Consider the following 24,266-nt stretch of genomic DNA (forward strand, 5'->3'; position numbering starts at 1 on the left):
AATGAAGGAGGATAGAGAGAGGATGACGTTTACTTCGTGGGTTTCCGTCCGCTTGAATTTTTGTCCTTTCAACTGGAAGTCGTTTATCTTGCCAAACGTCCAGAACAATCGACACCGCGTTGTGATTGTTATTACTGCTATCGCTCTTTTGCCAAATATCACAGTTTTTGTTAAGCTTGTTAACACTTTATAATATACCGAGTGATTTATTTTCATAATTGTTTTAAAGTATAGTTTAGGTGATATCGATAATTAATAACATTTTATGACTGGGCGACTAGTAGTATAAATAAAGACACGATGAAATCGAAATAATAAAATAATCATAATATAAATGATGAATTATTTTATGAATAAATAAATAAATAAATAATTAACCATAGATTTTTAGTAAAACTTATTAGATTCACTTTTATCAGAATGAAATATTCGGAACACTCATCATTGGTCTGTAATTAAAACGAGTAATCTGAATTATTTATAATTACATTTTTATGATTTATGATTGATTTTGCTTAATAATTTTCCATTTTCCGCGATTTTATTCGATGTTGATTTACTTTTATTATTAATTAGCATAATACATATATCGAGCATATTATGTTTAAAACAAATTCTCTGTGAATAGGGTAATAGGGTATCAAAAACTCAAATGTTTTTAACATGGTAAAAATTAATTTGTGTTTTTGGTTTTAATTATTCAATTTAAATTATGACGCCAACGATGCACACTCACAAATTGTATTTGAGAGGATTCGGACATGAAGCCAATCTGTTAGTACCGAAGTCAAACAAATGCCGTATATTTTAAATGAACCATATTATTTGTATAATGCGTACGTCGGGTTAAAATAATGTCCGAAAAAACTTTACCGTATTTTATTATATGCACAGTCTTAACGAATGTTACACAAACCATATAAATCATCGTCAGTGTGATTAAGTAAGTCGGTGTTTGTATTTTTTTTTCTGGTTTTGTGTGCCAGTGTGGCACGTATTATATATACTACATTCGTTCAAAAAAATTATTCATTCCCCTTTTTTCGTTGTATCTATAACAAGTGTACTCTGGTTATTCCATCCCACTTAATCATAATATTATGCTCACCATACATTATATTATAGGGCGGCGAATTCAAAACGTAGCTTAAAAATGTAATAGAACACACTTAATTCAATTGTTATGTGAATCCAAACGGTAACCCGTACCCTACTCTACCACATCGTTCCAAAAAGGTCATTATTCCCTTTTGGGTTTCTGAGAGAGCATTGCGTCTATATATATATAGAATAGTGCATGCATGCTTTTTTTCTAATAAACTTTATTCCTACCATGTAACGTTTTAATCCACTTCGCAAATTAACGGTGCGTGAGAGTTTAGTAATCATATAAATATTAACGATTGTGTGTATTTTTGTTTTTCAGGTAATATATATTATAATAATAATATGTCTATCGACTATATGATCAATAAAGTAGAAGTTATAATAGTATTAGTGAGTATAACATTTTTTATATTATTATGAGACTATTATAGTATATAGACAATCCACCGAACCAAATATTAGTTTAATTATTAAGAAACCGCGCGTTACTATTTTTGTTTTTGTTGACTGTATATATTACTTTTAATAAACAGGTATATTCTTTATTTTTACTATAAGTTTATTATATTTTTATAACTTATACCTATAGTGTTTCAATACTATTGCAATGTATATACTGATTGAATAAAATATGTTTTCATTTAGTTTACATATATATCATCAGATTTACGTCAGTGCTATGATTATTTTTCTTATCAAAGTTTGAGATGTCATTAAATTCGCCAACAAATTTATGTTTATCGCTATAATATTAATTTTAATTTGTTTTATTCATTATTCTAATTGGCACAATGTTAGTATTACTATAAAGTAATTCTTATTAAACCGAAAGTTCTGTGTTTTACTAATTTCCCAGTCGTTGTTTAAATTGCTTTAATTTACCGTTCTAGAAGTGTAGATGTTTATGACGTACACGCGCCCGCGGTGTTAATAAGATTTAATGTTAACCAGCTCTATTACGGTTGGCTAATTTCTATTAAAATTTATCATACACTACAATAATTCAAAAACTTAGAAAATGCACTTCCTACCTGTATAAAAACCGCCGCTTTTTGAACGGACATCATTATAAAAAAAATGTTTATGTAGGCACGGTAGCGTAATACATATAAAATATAAAAATATTACTAAATAAATTCATTGACGTTCAAATTGTTTTTTTTATTATTAATAGTATAGTAAAGGTATATCGATATAATAAATAATATTTTAAGGTATGTATCTAAAATAATTTCGGTAGTTATATCTAACCTTAAATAACATGTGACACGAAATGCATAATTGTTTATGTATAATTTATTAATTATTGCACTCGTAATCTACTTGGTAAAAAAATTTACAATTTAGATTATATAGCTACGTTAAATTAGTTGGTGAGCTTGTATTTTAAGAAAACCTAGCTATAATTCTTAGAATTGACATTTTCTCAAGGTCCGCAGTACTCTTCTACTGTATTAATATAGCAGTTGCATAACATACGCAATACTATTATAGTTATATATTATATCGTTTAACGCGTGATTTACCCAAAAATGAGATTTTTGAAACAGTGACTTTTATGTCGACAATAATTTGAATAGGTTGGTATAAATATATATTATATATTTTTTTTGAAACCTTACACTATTTTGGGGAGATTTCCGGTAGCCCGCACTAAACCGCAGCAACAAGCAAGAATTCGGAGCGGTGAAATCGCGTGCACGGCTGAATGCAATCCGACCCGAAGACGCGAGTGTGTGCGCGTGTGTGAGTGCAAACGGGATCGGGTTATGCTGCGGGGGTGGTAAAGTGACACCGCAAGGGGTAGAGTGCCCCTTTAGACCATTACTGGGGTTTGTACAAAAATATCGAGAAGGCTTAATGTACATATATTGTGGCCACGTGTAGGCACTAAAAATGTTTTCTTTTGCTTTTCGTCTATTATTCTTTATATATATTATTCTCCGGCTTGTTTTTCCTTCCATGACCAACAGCGAACGACCGGAAATGTACGTCCCCCGGGTGGAAAAAATCTGATCACTACACTACATCGCTGTATGCAGCGTATATATTATTGTTATATGCACGAACAACGGAAGTGGTCGCGAGTTAGAAAAAAAAACCATATACTAATAATTCCGAGAACGATGTCACATAATGTTGACAACATATTTTTCACGTATAATAAAAGCTTACAATCGATATTTTAATTATTTTCTTTTTAAAATGTTTAGATTTAATTAATTTTGTACGTTTGTCAAACTTTTATCATATTTTCTTTTCGTTCACAAGTTTCACTGTTATTATATGCTTAATATTATAGCAGTGTCGATATGTAATTTTTTAAAGTTTTATTTGAAATTTTGAATTTTTGAAACTATTTTATTGTTTATATTTTATATGTAATGCCTATTTATGTAAGCTAACTTAGGGGTTTTTTTTGTTAAAAAATGAGTAAAAAAAGACATTTATTATTTTTCTGTAAAGTTATATATTTATATTATATAGTTATTATTTATATACTATTGTGAAATAAACACAATCTTGTGAATTTAAAAATCATTTGGTTATTTATTTCTTGACAAAACAATTAATATAATAATTTTGTTATTAAATTATTATAATATTTTGTTTATTAAGAAAAAAATCTAGATTTTTGTAGATCTGGTTTGCCTTTTATGTAATAAACTCTATACTGCTGCGTAGATCAATACAATACTATAGTCATTATACTTAATTGGACATAATGTTATATGGGATCAAGTTAGAATTTAAACTTTAAAGTCTGTGCATTGATTTTGAAAATTGAGTTTAAAAATCTTTATATTTTATTTATACGTTTGAAAACTACTTCCAATTAATATATCTGAATTCATTTAAATGAAACTACATAACACTGAAAAATTATCTTTGTTTATGCCTAACAGAATTTTGAATTATTATCAATTTATTACGTGTATAGGATTATCCAAAATTCACAGAGTGGAAATGTGACTAAGAGGGGTAGAAGTGTAGAACTCTTTTACGAGCTCGGCCGTTTTAAGCGTTTAAGCTTTTAGTGGAATTGTTTCCTCGCCCCTATAACTTACTGTTAATCTAATAACATAATCCTCTCTGCGTGCTGGTACAAACCCGACGACAACTGCAGTAGCGAAACTTACATATACCTACAGTGGAATGCAATTGGTGGATTAAAAAAAAAAAAAAAAAAAAATGTTTTTATTAGATTATATTAATTGTTAATATAATTTATAATCGTTGAAATGAATATTATTTATAAATGGCGCCATGATGAAAACGGATGTTTGTTACCCTAGGTCTTTATAATATTTTCGTTTAATTTAAAACGTCACATTTGCATTTTTATTTAGACATATATCTAATGACATTTATTTTTAAATTACTTATATAAATTTTCATCATTTTTAATTCCAATTGTATATAAAGGGTAATAGTATCTTCGTTTAATTGTATACATCATTATAGGACGTTTACTTAGCATATATTAATGAGTTAAAGGTTTTGATATAATTACTTCGTATTATTTAAATGGTTTTAAAACAAGTTTACAGTACAATTGAAAACGATAACGAAGAAAGATTTCGATGTTTCACCTTGGGAATTTTTCCTCTATGTTATTTAATATTAAAAGTTAAATTTGTTATTTTTCAATTTAAATAAAAGGAATATTGACTTAAAACAATCTTAAATCAATAACTTGCCATTTCTTTTGACAGATACTTAATATTACACTATAAGATGTTAATTGTTAATATCTCTCTAAATATAATTTTGTTAGCATATTATAAAATGTATTTATAATTTCATGTTTAAGAGAAAAATATGTTTCTGAATAAAACTGTATATATATAAAAAAAAATCAAATTTAAAATAAGTATATATAGTTATGATTAAACATAACTTCATATAATCACCTAAATTTAAAGTATATAGATATACGGAGTGGGCTGTAACTCAGAGGTACTTCGTAAAATCTTAATCATCCGTTCATCTAAATTTTTAAATGATTAAAAACTTTAAAAGTTATATTTAATTTTTTGTGTATTCGAATTCGAGTTTAATGCATATATATTATATATATACCTATATATTTATAGTAGCGTTCGTTATATTTATTATTATTGGAATTCAGAATTGTTACAATTCATCGTATTTAGTCGTAACTTTTTTTTTCATTTTGGTTACCATTTTTAAATAAAATCTATTTTTTCATTTTTTCATTTCGTTACTATATAATATTTATTTTTGTTTTTCATCGGTACACCTGTAACTTGCGATTTGTGCGTCGTAAAACTTCTTTTGATATTGCACTGTACGCTTTATACACCCTGCAATATGCTAGGTATCCTTAGTATGTTTTTGCGCGTGGGAGTAAACGTTGACGATACATATAATATAAATATATCATGCAACGGTTGCTTTTTCTCGTGATATATTTGTTGTGCTCTAGAATTCATCAAAAGTCTTCTGCTGTCTAAAACAAATATACTACAGCACACATAATTGTATTTGTACGAAACTGAATATAACGGCAATCCCTTCTGTATTGGACATCACCGCGGGGTATCATATTCTGATATATGTTTTTGTGCAGCATGTACACGGAGTCGTTCGACATTGGGGTGTTTTACCGCTATATCACCACAACTACCTCTTACGGCATCGCGGTGTTATCATTTCGATATACGAGTCTTTTTGGAATAAGTAACTGAAAGATACGAGCGGTTGTCTCTGTGCTTGTACACAGTAGCACTGTTCTCTTAAATTTAAGAACGCGTCTTTCGCTCGATATAGACTATTGTCTCACGTGTATACCAATAATCAACCGTCTTTGCTCGAGTCTTCAAACGCGTGTATACCAATAATTCTTAATTGTAATATATTGCAGTATATAATATATATTTTATTTATTGCAGTAAGTATTGCAGTTTTATGATGTATATAATATAATTAGTATATTAATATATTATATTATATTGACCACGATTGTCATCATCTGTAAATCGTAGATATATTGGTTTTTGTTTTTCGATAAAATTATTTGTACCGAAATATTATTCTACCTAGAATTGCTGTTGTAGTGTTGTAATATGTTATATCTATAGGTTACAACTAAAATACACTACAGAGAAAATATGAAATATACATTTAATAAATAAATATAATATTTTTAATTTCTATTTTAAAAGTACTGAGTATATCAGTATATTATTCTGTGACTGTTATGTTACTGCATTCTAGTAAAACAATTTAAAAAGTTCAATTCGATTAAAAGTTTGAATGTTAATAATGGTTTATAAAACATTATTATAGGTTTATTTAATCATGCCATATTTAGGTGTATTGTTAATGTTATTATTTTTTTTTTTTTAATTTATAATCTTTATAACAAATTATATAATTCATTTAATTCGATTTATGATGATATAGAATTCGAAAAAAAATTATTTATCTTTTAATATGGTTATTTTATAAAAATCACTACCTTTATAGTTAGAACAACTGAACACAAAACAATATATTATAGGTAAACAACTTCAAATATTTTTAAAAATGACATAGTTATAATTGGTAAATATTTCAGTCTCGATGTTATCGTATTTTTCGATTTAATAAAAAAATAACTTTTTTAAAACAATAATAATTGGCTGCAGGTATATATAGAAAATATCAGAGGGTTTATTACATTTGATTATTAAACAAATAATAAAGTTTATTTCATCTGTATACCTACTTTGATATCGCTTCATTAAAAATATGTCTTACTGTATATTATAATAATGAATTCAAATGTTGCTATCAAAGTTGTTTCTATGGTATTTTAGTGTCATTATATACCTTCTAAATACGAAATTAAAACTATAAAACTAATGAAAAAACTTTTTTGGATAGCATACCTAGTTGGTGAATGTTTTTTTTTATATTAATATTATCTAGAAATTACTCTTTACCTATTGTATGAGAACATTATATAATAGAGTTTTTGTACGGTAGGTATACGTATAAAATATATATGTGTAATCTCTTCTGCAATTTAATTAATTTTTAATCTGTAATATTTTTTTTGAATCGAATCTTTTCAATATATATAATGATAAATTTATCCCATATCTAGAACATACAGCTTTTGGCTTTGGCTTTCACAAAATTTGACACACACACACACACAGACACACCTTTAGTATACTGGGGATTATTTTATCATTTAACTAACTGTAGGGAGTCTACGTTTTCATTTAACTAACTTCAATTAAAACCGAACCTAACCTAACCTATAATATTTAAAAATTTGAGTTGTACATTAAAAAAAAAAAAAAAAAAACAGTCACTCCAAATAAAAGAGCTGTTATTGGTCATAAAAAAATTATACCCACAGAACAATGAATACGTAATGTCGAATAGTCAGAAACTATCGACAAGGCTATAAATAAAATAGCGAAATACTTTCTAACCGCTTCGAAATACGCATTTTCCGACGAAATAACTTCCGACAATTATTGATTATTTTTTTTTTTTATTTTAACCGACAGCTATATATTGAAGTATAACAGCAATGTGGTGCAGTGTATAAATTATAGATATTTAATGTTTTCTTGTAGGCGCTTATATTTAACGCTTGTGGCATAATATAGTTTCTTTTGTTTTAAATAGTTTAAATAAAACGTTTGTGGTCTATACTCTATTGCATATCGATTATTATTAATACAAATTTAGAGGAATGCTATCGATATAGTTTTGTTTATTATATCATAACAACGTATGATATGTTAAATTGTTTGATTAATAGAAGATGAGTAATCATTTTATTATTATGAATTTTACAATTAAAATTATTTATACGGTTGTTAAATGGATTACGGTTCTTAAAACTATCTTAACTATAATGCATTTATGTATTTGTTTTTTCCAAATAGTCGTCAAGGCAGACAAGACATCATATTTATGTGCATTTGATTAATAACATTATTTAATTGTTTATTAATGTCCTATATTTCCTGACCTAACATTTATTTTGTATCGTTATTATATTATGTAAGTCTTATATTGTACTTCATTTGACGAGGGCTCATAAAATAAATTAATAGGTATACTAATATTACAACGGGCATCACAGCTAGGATAATTCAAATTTTAGAGTTTTTATTATTTAAGTCGATTGACAGTTTGTGGTAGTATTAATAATTATATATTTTGAATAATAAAAAATGCTAGAGATAACATTTAAAAACAATAGAATAGGAAAAAGAAATGGGATGTGTTGACATGAAAAATAATAATTTTATTATATTTTACCCGTTATATGTATTATATTGTTGTAGTTGTATGTAGAATTAAACGACTCTCCTCCGCCACTCCACACGCGATAATTAAAAACAACGCAGACCGGTAAATATTCGTATACATATTACAATGTGAAACGCAATGTGTAAGCGACATGTTTTCCGTAGTCTTTTTATTATTATTTTTTTTTCATCGCTTCCTCATTCTCTTTCCTCTTCTGTTGCTATGCGTGTGCGCTGTTGATGATGTTTTTTGGCGAATAAACAGGATGGAAAACATTTCCGCGCCACTACAACGGCGGTGATAGTACATAACATACACTTACACGTACACACACATAGAAATATATTATATATAAGTTTATAGCTGTAGTGGCATAGACAACGATTGTTGTCGTCTTGCTCGGAGGAAAAATAAAATAAATTCATTCCACCGAATGTCGTCGTCGTCAACGTTTACGTGCTATACAGTGTGTGTTGTGTTGTGTACGTGAGTTGGGGAGGGGGTGCAAACAAAACCGGGGTTGAATCAGCTGTGATGGAACCCACGGGCCAAGAATCCTTTGACGCAGGAACCGTACTTACTGTACGAACGAAATCGATTTCGGAAAACTCGTTCAAAATAATAATAATTATTACAATAGTAATAGTAATAATCATCGCGTTTCAATTTTATTATCGAGCATATTCTTTTAGTATATTATACTACATGCGACATTGTTGTTTATTATCAAAATAAAATATTATTACGTATAAATATAATATTGTATTGTGATCTTAGAGAAATTCTTTAAACGACTGTAGATAGGTACCTACTTTTTCATAATAAATTCAATATTTTGGGTGTTACTCATAATCGTATGCGTACAATGTTTCAATTTATTCACAGTTTGTGCTTATTTTCAGTCGTATTGCGTATAATATGCATGATATAGTCTTTGTCATACGTAATTTATAATTTCATACAATATTATAGATATTATATTATAATAATATAGTAGGTACTTGTGTAATTTACGACGGATAATCTGTTATGTTATTTATTGATAACGTGCCAAGTTTATTTGTCCTTCCCAGTTTGTAGGTACCTTGCCAAATGTATGAATCACGTGACACGCCCGGAAAAGACAAGAGTAAGGGATATTAAAATTATTTGAGTCGTATAATAGTTGAATGATTAGTGGCTAATAATTTGTTTTTTTTTTTTTATACATGTGATTTAATAATCTACGTTTATCGTCCATAATATGCAGGTGCAGACAACGTCGATTGCGCACTATTTGGCATGATGCGACATCTGGTATAGAGGTGTCCAGCATCTATATTACATGAATACAAACATTTATTGCAATGGTGATACGAAGTTTATATAAGTTTTAAAACATTTTACACCCACGTTTTACTCCGTTCGATATTGCAGGTGTAACCATAACGCACCATTAAAAGCTTACTAAGTGTTATTGTTTGTGTGTATAACGTATGTACGTATAACGTATACAACAATATGTGGTATAGCTTACACTCTTTCCACTATGATATTAAAAGTGTTATCAAATAGAGCCATCGTGTAAGCGCTGCGACTGATGTCGATATCATCTCAAAAATTTTAATTATTAAGTCCGCGTGCGTATGATTAATATTTATCGTGGAAAATTGTTTGTGGCTTACAACCATATCGTTATTAGTCTAAGTGTAAAAAACTTATACACATACAAATATATTATGTATAAATATAAACATATAGATAGTATTCAATTAAAGCGTTACGTAATATATATATATACATAAAATATAATAATATTACACATCATACACGTGTACCGTATCATAAGTATGTGGGTTTTGTTGTACAATAGTGTGTAATTTTAGTTGCGTTTTTCGATGGTAACGTTTGTAACAATCAGTAATTATAAAATCAGTAAAATATATTGTTTAAAGTACGTTAAATGCATTCCAGGTATAGGAACTGGTAGTATAGCTAAAGTGATGTATGTGTCTATAGAACAGTGAAGTTGTTTGAAAATTTCTATATCATATTTGATACCAGTACTTAAATATTTTTATGAGAATATTTAAAATACGATATAATCTGTGTTCTATTTAAATTTGAATTGAATGTACTATTTTTTTATTCTGTTAACAATAAAATGTCAATAACGCTAAATGCGCATTTAATAAATTATTCTATAAGTTATATATATATATCTGTTGAATAGCTATAACTTAAGATTTACAAACCCCCAGCTATTATTATACATTTTCATAGTAATTGCAGTGCATCATATAGAGAGATTTGATAAAATAAATGAATAAAAGTACCTTTATGGTAGCTGATTTTTGTTTTTAGTTCATCGAATTGTTTTACATCATAATTTGTAAGAGTATTTAAGTAATACTTTTTTTAAAAGTATATTTGTAAGGTATTTTTGATACTTTTGATGAGTTTTTATATTTTTAAACACTGTGCACGCACAAGATATACAATCTGCCTCTTGATTCGATTTTCTAATAACTAGAATTACTGATCTATCGAAGTCAGAACTTAAATTAATGTAATATGTATTAGAATAATATATTCTTATGTTTTCGAATGAAATGACTGCTTCTGTTGTTGTGAGTGTTGTGACCCGTTGTTTGTTAGTGAATATTAACAAACACTCACGTAATGCGTAATATTTCTTGGGGTCATTTGATTAAAAAAATAAAAAAATATATATATAAGTCGAGAGAATGAGCGCAGTTATGGCGCTACCCTCCTCTGCTCCGCGGTGAGGCCGACACGTCCACAACACCAAAACTACCGCGCATTTTTACATTTTATAGCGTGTTTTTTTCTGTTTCATACCACTCTTCAACCCCGATCTACTGCGCCCAAAGTCCGTGCCTATTTTATTCCGTAATTACGCCTGTATATGTAATAATAATAAAATAATAACGTCGGCGGTGGTAGTTTACGTCAGCTGTGGCCATTTGCGTTTGCGAACTATTATACGTATAATAATAAAAGGTGGCGGCGGTCCTGCGTATTTCAAGTGAGCCGACGCCACCGTCAGTTTTTGAGAGAAAAAAATGAGAGAAAAAAATATTGCTGTTATAGGGTGTAGTGTGCGTGAGGACCACGGAGGGGTGGGGGTTGCTATATAGTTTCGGGTTAAATGGCCCGTAGACAGTGGCGTCAGCTCTTCACCCCCTCACATCACGCAATCGTCCATCGCCCTTGTCGAGATTTGATTAAGATGAAATATCGCCACTATACGTACGCGTGGACATTTGGTTCTTCCCCTCTCTCTCTCTCTCTCTCTCTCTCTCTCTTTGTAGAACATTTTTATAATATCATCATTGCCTCGTGCAATTAAATCGGTCTGTGATAACCGAATTATCCAAAATCCATTAGTAAGATAGACGGTGACAACGTTTTAGTACAACGTAATGTTATTATTAAATTAAATTAAATTGTTCGTTTCGTTTGTATAATAAAATGTACTACGACGATATAATATAATATTGTGCTTTGTGAATTATTGTTTTCCAGAGTCAACACTAATTATCAACTGCCGCTTATTGAGTTTATATATATGTATACACGTGTAAAAAGAAATAAGTCAAAATCACTATTTTTTAAAAAAAAATCAAATAATATCGTTCAAAGGTTTTAAAATACATTACAATCGTTTGATTGTTGTGTGTTGTGAAGGAAAATGTATTATTTTTTTCAATTGTGATTTGTAATGGAAAATAGGTTCCTCTTATTTTTAGACTCTGAGTGCGCATGAAGTGAGAAATATAATACTACCTACGTTTTAAAATTTATTGTATTCAAATTATGTATTATCATCAGTGAGGGTATAATTTGAACCTCGTGGGTAAAACAATGAAATCCTAGTACTTTTCCTAATATTTGGGATATTTGTAAACGTGTATTTTATTTTATTAATATATATTTACTTTCGTTATTTACGGATCTATGAATACAGACAACTCTCCTTATTCCGAAAACTCCAAAAATTAAATTAAAATTATTACATTTAAGGCACGAATTGAGTTATTTTTTTATTTAAATTTACAATTACTATTGGAAATTAAATGTTAAATAGTTAATTTTTTATTAAAGTAGCATTTATAATGTTTAGATGAACAAGGACAGTTTGCAGTGGTAGCTATTGTAATTTAATTATTCTTATCTGAAGTTTAAATTGTTTAATAGTTAGACTAGATAATTGAAAATAAAGATAAACTGCTAAGATTTATAATATAGGTAAGCATAACAAATTACCGTCAACAATTAAAATTGTTTTACTTATGAAAAACAAAATTGACGCCTTTGTTACAATAGGTGTGGCGATTAACAAAAGCAGTTTGTAAGTATACATACATTACACTCTGTAATATTATTTGTAATAACAATAACAATATATTCTCGTCGAAAGTTGTCCACAGGCCGCATCTATGTCATATATATAATAATATCATGTGCGTTCACCGTTTTATTTTTAAAAACTTTCGAATCCAGCACGTCCTGGCGTAAAAAATAAATATTGCACCGACGTACTAAAAAAAAAACACTAACTATAACACAACAACACGACACGTTCTTCTCGAAGCGGGTGAGAGAGCACAAGTCGTCGTAGTACAATTTACGCTTACTCATAATAATATGTATAATATATTAATCGAGCATTGTGGGTTATTTCTTTTGGTTCGCTCACGAAAATCGCGTGAACATTTTTACGACCGTGGATTCTGTCGAACAACACCATACCATCTTTTAAGGTACACCAGGTACAGTCGATTAAAAACCACCCCTCATTTAGATCTTTAGGGTTAAGTCGTATTTATTTGGGTATATATATGCCTTTTACTGCCGAACACTAGGTCGCACATGCACGTTGGCCCTTTTATACAATATACAGCGTCGTGTATAGATAATAAAATTTGGTTCATTTTTATACATAATATCATGAACAGAGCTAAAAGCTTTCCTTGAAATGTATGCACAGCAAAAATATACTAAGAAATTAAAAACCGTGTACTTATCAACATTTATATATCTATGTGGGTTATGAGACTGTCCGTCTATCGTTTCAGTTATTTTTTGCGGACTGCGATTTTGACGCGAAGTATCCGCCCCCTTTTATATACAGCGCAATTTAGTCTATAATAATGAATTTATTTTAATTGTATTTATTATAATTTAATTTAGATTTTTGGAATTTTAAATTTACTCAAAGACCATATTTATAAATTCTTAAGATTTGTTGTACTATTTAAAAAGTGTTATGTGGTAATACCAACTTTTGTTGTTCAAATTAGAACCATCTTTTTTGCTGTTAATTGTTTAGTTGATATTTTTCCACTAAATTGTTATGTAGGTACTTATAACTAATAATTTGAACGAATATTTTTTCAATTGTATTAAGTCCTTAAAAATGGTTGTACAAAAATATAAAATTGATTTATTTATAATATCAAATCTAGTAGGTATTATTATACTTGTACAATTTTTATAAATTATAAATATATAAATATTGGTAAATTAATATAATATATTACAATTTCTCCATATTACTGTAGATCTATTATTTATTATTCTTAGTACCTACACAAAGGTAAATAATTAAAAAACTTCTTGTTCGAATTTTGACTTAAATTTATTAACATTTTCAGAAAAAATATTTATTGAATAATTTACTATTTAAAATAATGGTTGTAATTTGAAGAACAGAATTTTTTATCTTCACAAGACATTTCTTGAATGGTAGAAAAAAATCTCAAGAATTTGGAAATATTATCTAAAGTATTTATAAAAAAATTTAAAAAAATTGATTTTAAAGAAATACGTTATTGAAGACGGATATTTTTTATCCTTATATTTTTTTAAGCTTTTTACTTTTTTTGAATGACAACATAGAGTTTTAATTTCATATTCCAAAGCAGAATAATTTTCTGAGTATTTTGATACATAAAAATCGAATTTAGAGCAAGTAGTTTATGAGTTATACGTATTTAAAGTTTAGTCAAGCGGAGTAGTGGACAAACATTTTGCGGGGTAACCCCGTACCACTCTACTCTGTGCATCTAAACTTTAAATACTAATTATAACTTATAAACTACTCGCTCTAAATTCGATTTTTATGTATCAAAATACTCAGAAAATTATTCTGCTTTGGAATATGAAATTAAAACTCTATGTTGTCATTCAAAAAAAGTAATAAACTTAATAAAATTAAAGGATAAAAAATATTTAAAAATATAATTTTTTAATAAAAACGTTGGTTTTTTAACAACTTGAAACTATGTAAAAAAATTTTTTCAAAAACATGAATACTTTTTGAAATAATGAATGTACAATGATAAAAGAATCACCTTGTATTTAACACACAGCATCGTACCTAAATCAATATATTACACTTTATACATGCTTTGTGTTATATGGCTATTATTATTTTGTTTTTATTTCGAGGATAGTTGATGTTGCGTAGCGTTATGCTTTATCAGGAATTTTTTTCCGAGGGCTCAGCACCGAAGGGTATCATTGAGGCGTAAGATACTTATGATATTGATAATCATTATAACGTATACTACGTATATTAACTTGAATGTGCATTATAAGTATCTACAGTTACAATTTTTCTCAAAAAATAAAAATAATATTTAACAAAAAAAAATACTTGTAACATGGTCAATGGTGAGTGTCGCCTCCATTTCCGATAATGTAAAAGTATACATACACGTATTATAATGTAAGATATTATGGTCGTGACTTATTATAGTTATATGACGTGACGTGACATATTGACTGACGTTACTGCAGAGTACAATCGTGGCCCAGCTGCCACACAACCATAGTAGCAGGTCGCGACGGAAAACGATGGTCTTCGTTTTGTTTTTAGGATTCTTCCAATTAAATAGCCACAACAATGTTGACATATATAAATTTGTTTCAGAAAGTTTTAAAAAAAACCGAAATGCAATAGGTAAAATTAATTATTTCAATTTTTAAAATCTAAAGCAGTAGTTCTCGACCTCTTTTGGTTTATGTCACCTTTAGTCACTAATTTTGTTTTATTTAATTATATTAAATATAAAATTTTGAAATAGTATAATGTATAAAAACTCGAAACAGGACTTTCCATAAAAATTCTAATAATATTATTAGTTGTTGGGTAAAGGTATTATAACCAATTAAAAACATGTTATGAATATATAGATGTGTTTTGAAATATGAAATTAAAAAATATGTAAATATCATATTGAAATTACGGTATACATTTAAACTTATTGGTATTAAAAATTAGTTATATAATAATTTAATAAAACTTTAACTTCAATTTATGAGTGTTGGATATAATGAATACCTTTAGAATACACTTCTCAATTTATCAATTCACAATAGGATACTATAAATAATATATGGATGAATAAACATTTTTATGTAGTAAAGAATCGCGTTTTGTAATTCATTGCTTTTAATAGCGTTTATATAAACGCTTATTATTTTTGTTGAATTTATCGGCAATTATGTTACATTTCAAGAATACATTTTTTTTTTAACAATAATAAAGAAAGATATATGTTATTAAGTATTATTGATTTAGAGATTTTTACTAAAAAAAAAAAGAAAGAAGAAAAAATCAAAATGTTAATACAGGTATTAATCACGTATGTATAATAAATCACTTAGTAGTACTTTTTATGATATAATAAAAAAAAATGTTATCCTCATCATATATGGACCGTATACGAATCTACTGTATTTTGGCTTTTAACAATTTTTTAATGGTTTTTAGTTCAGTGAATATCTATACGTATTATATTATACTAGTATACTACATACAATATAGTTGCATGTTTTGTATACGCGTCATTGTCGTCATCATATTGGATGTGTCATCTAGCACTATGATCAACATACATAATATTTACTTTAAATTTTGCATTTATTCAAATTTCAAGTTTTTTCACTTTAAAATATTCCCAGATCACACTTTTAAGGAAACAGTTTGTTTATTACGATAGTATTCGTGATGCAATGCAATTATTTTATAGGTGGTTAATAATATTTTCGAATATGTATTTATTTTTTACATAGTATATAAAATTCAAAATTTATTCAAAAAAGTAAATAACATAATCAGGTAAGGGATTAAAATAGCAAAAATAAAAATTCCAAAAGCGATATCAATACATTGCAATAACATTATATACTTTAGTGGGCACCACTTTATATAGTAATATATAATACATACTCTGTATATTTATAACAATTTCTTTTGACCAACATATTATATTAATTGTATGTATTAATTTGTTTGTTTCAGGTATGTTTGTCATTGGTTTTCAAATCTATCTTATTTATATTATGTACTTATGCATAAAATATTTGTGCCGAGATCTCTACGTTATGATGTATACATATGTGACCGCCAGCTTCAAGTAAATAATACATTTATTAAAGTCTACGAAATATAATCTATGCTTTCTACGTTTATAGTAACCGGTACTGTATCAAGGTTTTTTTTGTTCTGAACTACGATAGTAAACCGATATTCCACGACGGAGATTTGTCTTTTAAATTGTTTGACGTTAAATCCGCGTAGTACCTACTCGAACTGCAGATTATCATCGATAACATAGATTATAATTTATGTGCCAATGTGCCATCTTTACCACATCTCATCTCACAACGCCAATGGTGACTGTTAAAATATTTACGTAATATATATAATAATATACCTGTATCATCGTCCATCGCGTTGTGTTTTTACACTTTTTTCGCGCTCCCGATCATACATCGGATTTCAATATTAGTATCGCTATTATCATACAATATATATTATAATATATGATCGCGAGTAGAAATGACTTGAAATCGTGTGCATGTATATACAACTATATATGTAGCATACATAATATATTATAAATACGACGCGAGACTCGCGTGATTAAAATCCTAAACGTAAAAAAAAACAACTGCTGCGAGTTTTCCTATAGTCTATAGTAGTATAATAATATAATTAATATAAGCATCATGAATTCTATAACTATACAGTTTATTATGAATTATGATGTAATTGAAAAATAAAAATAAATACATTTTTCTGTACAAATTTTATCACGGAATTATTTGTATTATATAGTGTTTTTAGTTTAATTATTCGTAAACAAAAATCGTTAAGAACTTAATGCTTTTCTTCGCCATTATAACTATTTAACTACATCTACGTACTTACTTCTATACCTTGTACAACTTATTTGAGATCGTTACACATATTTTTATACTTATAGAATAAAAGTGAGAGAGAGGGTACACTAACTATAGCAAAACGTTTTGGTTAATTTTTTAATTAAATAAATAAGTTTACTGTAATTATAAAAAAAAAAAAATTGTAACGATTTCAATTTTTTCAGTTAATTTCAAAAATAAAACTTGCTTTATGGGTTTCTTCAATAATATTGTGGTTAAAAATTAAAAACAAAAATATATTAATATTTAGCGTTGTAATGCAGAACGTATCTTCCAGCTACACAATGATATTAAATAAAAATAAATTAATAAATGGACCTTAATTTTATGATTCATTAGACAAAAATATATAGAATGTCTTACCATAAAATTGTATATTATTATTTAAAAACAAATTAAATTTGAGTATATAGCTAGTTGTACCAGGTTGAATTGACTTAACTAACTCAAGCAAATTTTGTACATTTAATTGTCCAACTTTGTTATTACCAGGTGACTTAATATTTTCGTTTTTCGTACAAAAATAGCACCGCTGTTTTTTTTTTTTTTCTGTTACTTTTGGTGCCAATAGTAAGTTAAACGTATATGACAATATTTTACAAAAATATGCACTCCAATAAAAAAGTGGGTCAGTAATTTTGAGTGTCAGATCCTTCGTTAGCGGTTATTTTCGTTACGATATTCGAGACGCACCGTAAAATTATACATACTCCACGACAGCTGAACGTTTTCAGAACTACGTTTATTTTATGATAGTAAGTATATAGGTGGCCTATTCATTTTTCATCTCATGAAATTATTGAATTAGATTTTTGCTCGCGTTTTGTGTCGCGCATCCAAAATGTTATTTCTTTTTGCTATAGTAAACGTCTGTATATATATTTAAGAACAAGCTAGGCGTTGAACAACACAATAACACATTTCACACACAATAAATTGTCGTAATGAACAGTTTTTTCCTATTTTTCCCTATAACTTCACGTTGTACGATATTTTACGTCAGATAAAAAAACATATTTTTGTACTTCAAACAATACTATAGGAAAATAAAAACTGTTTTTGTAGTTCGTAAAAAGCACATCAATAGTAATTTATAGTAATATACTAGATACATGGTCTTTTTCGCAACAACTTGTATTCATCTATCATTATTTTTTCGATGAGATTCTTCAAGAACAATTTAATAATATTCAAGATTTTACCTATATATTTTGGTTTTAGAAATATAAAGTTTCTATATATTGAAATATTCTTTAAACTGTTAAAACCGTGAAATATATCAGTGTGGATAAAATTTTAATAATATGATATCGACTAAAAGAAATAAATATTTTTTGTTTTAAACATTGATAAATTATTATTTATCATTTTAATGTAATAAATAATAATAGAGTCAAATGTAGTAGTTATGAGAAATCACGTTTATTTGTTTAGGAATAGTACTTATGTGATCCTTTGAAGTACTATATATAGTAGGTTCATATGTAAAACAGGGTCGTTTGTGTGTATAATCAATAGAATATTTAATACTTACATATATATTACTAACGGAGATTGAGTCGTGTTTAAAATTGGATTGACGTATTGAAGATATTATGCCTTTACGCTACGATAGGGATAATTAAGTTTTAGTTATTTCTTCTTTTTCTCCCAGCTGCATAAAAAATACAAGTTTTATTGTTGTGAATTATGACGTACGTACACATTTATACAATCGACCATGAATTATTATAATGCATTTAAGAACTGCAAGAGGGGTAAAATGAAAATGGCAATAACGCTATAGGCTGCTCCGCTACTTTTGTGTTTCTATTTGGTTACATTATAATGCTGTATGGGAGAAACCGAGCAATATCTTTAGGAAATACAAGATATAAAAAATCAATTATATACATTTTAGTCACTCATATTTTGTAAATTGATAAATGGCTTGTACTATAATATTACTAACTAGTAACTTCATTTAAAAACAAAAGAAATTTATACTTAAATTAACGATTGACAAAATAATGACTATGGCTGTCAAATTAATTATTATTAATCAATGTATTCTGATAGTATTATGTTATTCTTATCTCTGTTATATATAAATACATTTTAACTTAAACTTTGGATATTTTTACCTAGAACTACGCATATATTTATGTAAATATAAATATATACATTATACATGCATATTGTTCAATAAATATAATTATTTTTTTGATAACAACCTTTCATGAGATGTTGATATATATTTTTATGCTTGGAATAAACATCACGCCAGAAAAGCGATAACAGTTTTCCGTGACAGGGGAGCAGCAGCAACAGCAGCAGTTTCCTCGAGGATTTATTGTTCTGCACTCCCACCATTCCATGTCTTCATCAAACGGGATAATTGGCATTAGCCGCGAAGACCTCACGCGGCGGACCACGACTACGAGCTACCGCCCCGTTACGAGCGTTTCCACTACCCGCCATACCAACTAGTTCTTTATTCTCTGATCTTCGTCTCGGAAGAATTACTTACGTATCTATAAAGTTTTCCCTCGTTTTAATGTTTTCTCTTTCTATTTCTAGTAGCCCCTTTTCGTAATAGTTAACTATACGTAGCGCGTGGCTTATTTGGGATGAATTGATAATCTACGCAACGGCTGCGATGGCGATTTTTACCATTTTCCTAAAGTATAATAATATAAAACGCTTATAAACTGGGTCCGATTGAAAAGAATACCGTAGTTATGAAAACATTCGTCTATTGTCAGCAGTTAGTTGTAATCAAACATTGTCGTATTAATATTTCGTTGGTACCTCACCTACACGCACTATCAACTCGCAATATAGATAAGCATTTTGTAATACGTATATATATATATATATATATAGATGTATATAAATTTCGGTATACAGCCTACGCGAGTCTCAAGTGCATCAACTCGAGTGAGTATACGGCTATATATTACTTTATATTTCACATGTATACTAAATGTTAATTATTTACTATGTACGCTATATTTGCGCGGTAATATTTCTCATGAGCAAGTCTATGTATATATCTAAAAGGTAATCTTAAAGGTATATGAAAATAGTTAATATGTAACCATTGACCCGGTTAAGGAACTGAATAGTTTATTGTTGCTAAGAAATATGTTACTCGGATGTATGATGTATATAATATGCACTATAAATAATTTCCTCTCAGTGTATACATACAGACATTGCATGGTATATGAGTATATCTTATGTGTTTTGGTTGAACAATTTTCAATGACGTATAAGAAAATATAAATACAAGTTACAACGTTTATAGACATACGAGTGGCTATTATTGAAAAGTGTATTGAGATTTCTTTGTATACAGGTACATTTATTATTGATATTCGGCTATTAATATAAGAATTCAACAATATTTCTTGACCTAACATAGCGTTTTACTCTAAATTCTAATAACTTCCAACCGTATATACATATAACATATATAGGGTATAGGTAAGAAAATTAAAAAAAATAATTACGTTCGTTACACGTTTACCATTTTGTTTTTTTGTTTTTGTTTTTTGTATTTATTATATTTATAGTATAACGTTTGTTGAAAAATATATATTCTTTGCAAAAATGATTTATACTTTTAGTACAGCGTTTTTTAAATGTGCAATGCTGTGCCTAGGGATATGTGATGTGATGAACGACACTGCATATATACTGTTTTGAAGCGTTAGAATATTATAAACCACCCTTCTAGAAAAAAATGAAAACGTCTTGTATGAACTTTAACACACGTGAAAAACTTTTCTTTGTAGAATTCTGAGTTATTTTTAAATTAATAATAATAATAAAAAATAAAATAATATATTATTACACTACGCTCATTGTTAAACTTAATCAAACATACAAACTCTTCGTATTTGTGCGTACGTCTTTTTCTTTGACCTGTCAGTCAATGTGGCTGTGAATAAACGTACTATTTCGATAATATACACATCACATTTATTTTATTATAATATTATGTTTACGTCCAATAGGTATACATGCCGGTGAAGTATGTGTATATAATGTATATAGTATGTGAATCTTATAGTATTATAATAATGTATAGGAGGTACTTACGTGCATGCGGAAAAAAATAATGTATCCCCTTTGACGATTTGCAAGGGTACTAGCTATGAATAATAGACCATCATCTTGGGTACTTTTTCGTGGTTATTTCTGTAACTTTTGTAAAAAAAAAAAAAAAAAATGAAAAAAGCAACACGGGGCATTTGCTAAGACGTCAGGTGTCGGTTAAAATACGATAAATAAGTCACTGGGGGAGGCGCCGGATCCCCAATCGTGCAAGAGAGCTTGTATAAATCATACGGGTGTGGGAAATTTTTTTCCAACCGCTTTCCTGTTTTTGCGAAACAACATCCTTTTGATTTATATGGCACTACCTATGTTTCGTTTTCGTCTTGTTTACCGAATAAAGTCTTGGAAATCGAATGCACGCCGCGTTCGTGCCATCGCCGCTTTTTTTCTTCTTTTTTCTTTGCACGAACGTGAAAAAATAAAAATAAATAAACAAGAATTACTCGTGTACTCGTGCCAAAATCATTAACCTCTGTCGGGGCAGATAGGGCAAGAAGGCTGGGGCAAAGTTTGCGGAGTGCCGTACGTGTTTAGAATGTGGGATGCGGATCAAAGCCATGTAAATTTGTTCTCATCCCTTGGGCGTATAATTCGATTGCCTATCCTGGTTTCCTATATATATATATATGTATATTATATATATAAACGTGTATACCTTTCGCGTGGAGGGTAGTTGGAAGTTATAATATATATCGCATACTCCTTTTGTCGGACTCGAAAACCGTCGTATATAATATTATATATGCATTCGTGATACGACATTACGCGCTATATGACTAACACGATTGGCTATATACATTTTATATACTTATACACTGTCGTGTGATGACTACGGTGACGTACACTTTGACTTCAGTAAATATTTCATTATAATTTTGTATAATATGTATACACCTACTATATTATAAAGTTTATATTATGTATTTATTATATCCATAGTTATTTACTGTGATAGTTTGATATATATGTTCCATTATAAACTGACCACGCTAAATATCAGTCAAAACAATTTATGGCAGTATCCCCGAAAATTGTTACTCGACGAACAAGTAGAAAAACCAGTAGCGTTCCTACCCAAATTTCTATAGGTGGATGGAATAGTTGTTAATACATACTACGTTTTATGGGATGATTCTTTAAATTATTTACACTTTAAAAATACACTTTTTCGTTATAAATTATGGCTAGGAATATTTATATTAGTATAATTTTACTATATTATACTATATTATAGTATAACATAAAATTATCTGCTATATGTTTACAATTTTTTGATCATAAACATTTTTTTTTTTTTGATGAAATATATTTATATATTTGTAATTTCATAATCGATGGCAGAATACTTTCTTAGTGTTTTCAAATATTTCATTAATATAGGTGCATGTGAAGCTTTTTTTTTTAGAAGAGTAAAATGGAAATGGAGGTGAGATGCCCCGATATAAGTTATAGCCCGTCTATATAAATTTGATTATTTAAACTTCAATGGCCTATAATTTTAATTACTAGTTTATTTTGTATCCAAATTATATACAACTTTTTTTAAAAATTATTTTGAGAGGAGGCATTCTGCTTCTGAACTTAAAATTAAAAATGTAGACAGGTACCTAATATTTATAAATAATACAAAAATAAATAAATAAATATCATTAAATCTATTTTGTACAATGTACATATTTTTATGAAAATTTATTTTGGCTATTTTGGTGAAATGGATTTTTAGTGATATATGAAATACCTACCCCGTAAATTAGTTATTATAAAATTTGATGGAGGTTAGAAATTAGGAGGCGTGAGTGGAAAAATTTCCCAGCGATGACACTCCAGAACATTATAGTATGATCTATAACCTATAATAATACTAATCAAACAAAAATAGTTGGGGTTGTTCACAATTATATATATATATATATTTATTAAAAGACCATATATGTATATAGTGTACTTTCAGCAAACCTTTAAATTGACGACGTTAATATAGTTTGTATGAAGTCGTTTCAAAGTTATTTCATTCGCCCCATATATACACACTACACAGTATAGATATGTACTATATATAGTATGAAAAACCAAGTGTATAATATCTCTTGTACCTACTCGATTATTGCCACGAGTTTTGTAGTTGCCACTGCAGTGTAGGTTTTAGTGACCTTTTTGTTTAACCTTACAAATTGTTTAAAAGTTGAATTGCGAAGGTTTTCAAAGTATTAATTGTGTACTTTATATATTATTTATAAATTATAGGTATATATTTATATAAAGATATATAGAGTCATAAAAACTTTCTCTATATGTATTATCACAATGTTTGTGTTTGGAGTTCATTTTTATAGTGTTCCCAATGATTATAATTGAATTGTCGAATCGTTATCATCATTAGTACAAGTACCTATATAACGTGGCATTTATCCATTATTAAACTACTTTTTGTATACGTAAAAACAAATAACGCTAAAAGTTTGTATTTGTATAAATTTGAAGGAAACGCATCGTTGGACCAACTACATTGACTTTGAACCATTCGCTGTAAA

General features: G+C 28.2%; 1 protein-coding gene and 1 long non-coding RNA gene across 5 annotated transcripts in view; both read left to right on the forward strand.

Annotated features, from left to right (window-relative positions):
- Positions 1 to 18,672, forward strand: part of LOC132921306 (uncharacterized) — a 35,914-nt gene extending 17,242 nt beyond the window's left edge. The window contains exons 2-3 of the long non-coding RNA XR_009660854.1: positions 1,427 to 1,497; positions 16,706 to 18,672. This is a non-coding gene — a long non-coding RNA (uncharacterized LOC132921306). The remainder of the gene's footprint in view (positions 1 to 1,426; positions 1,498 to 16,705) is intronic.
- LOC132922166 (fasciclin-2) overlaps positions 1 to 24,266 on the forward strand; it is a 153,620-nt gene that overhangs the window by 59,820 nt on the left and 69,534 nt on the right. The window lies entirely within an intron of this gene.

The sequence above is a fragment of the Rhopalosiphum padi genome, chromosome 2, assembly GCF_020882245.1.
Source record: "Rhopalosiphum padi isolate XX-2018 chromosome 2, ASM2088224v1, whole genome shotgun sequence".
Taxonomy (NCBI): domain Eukaryota; kingdom Metazoa; phylum Arthropoda; class Insecta; order Hemiptera; family Aphididae; genus Rhopalosiphum; species Rhopalosiphum padi.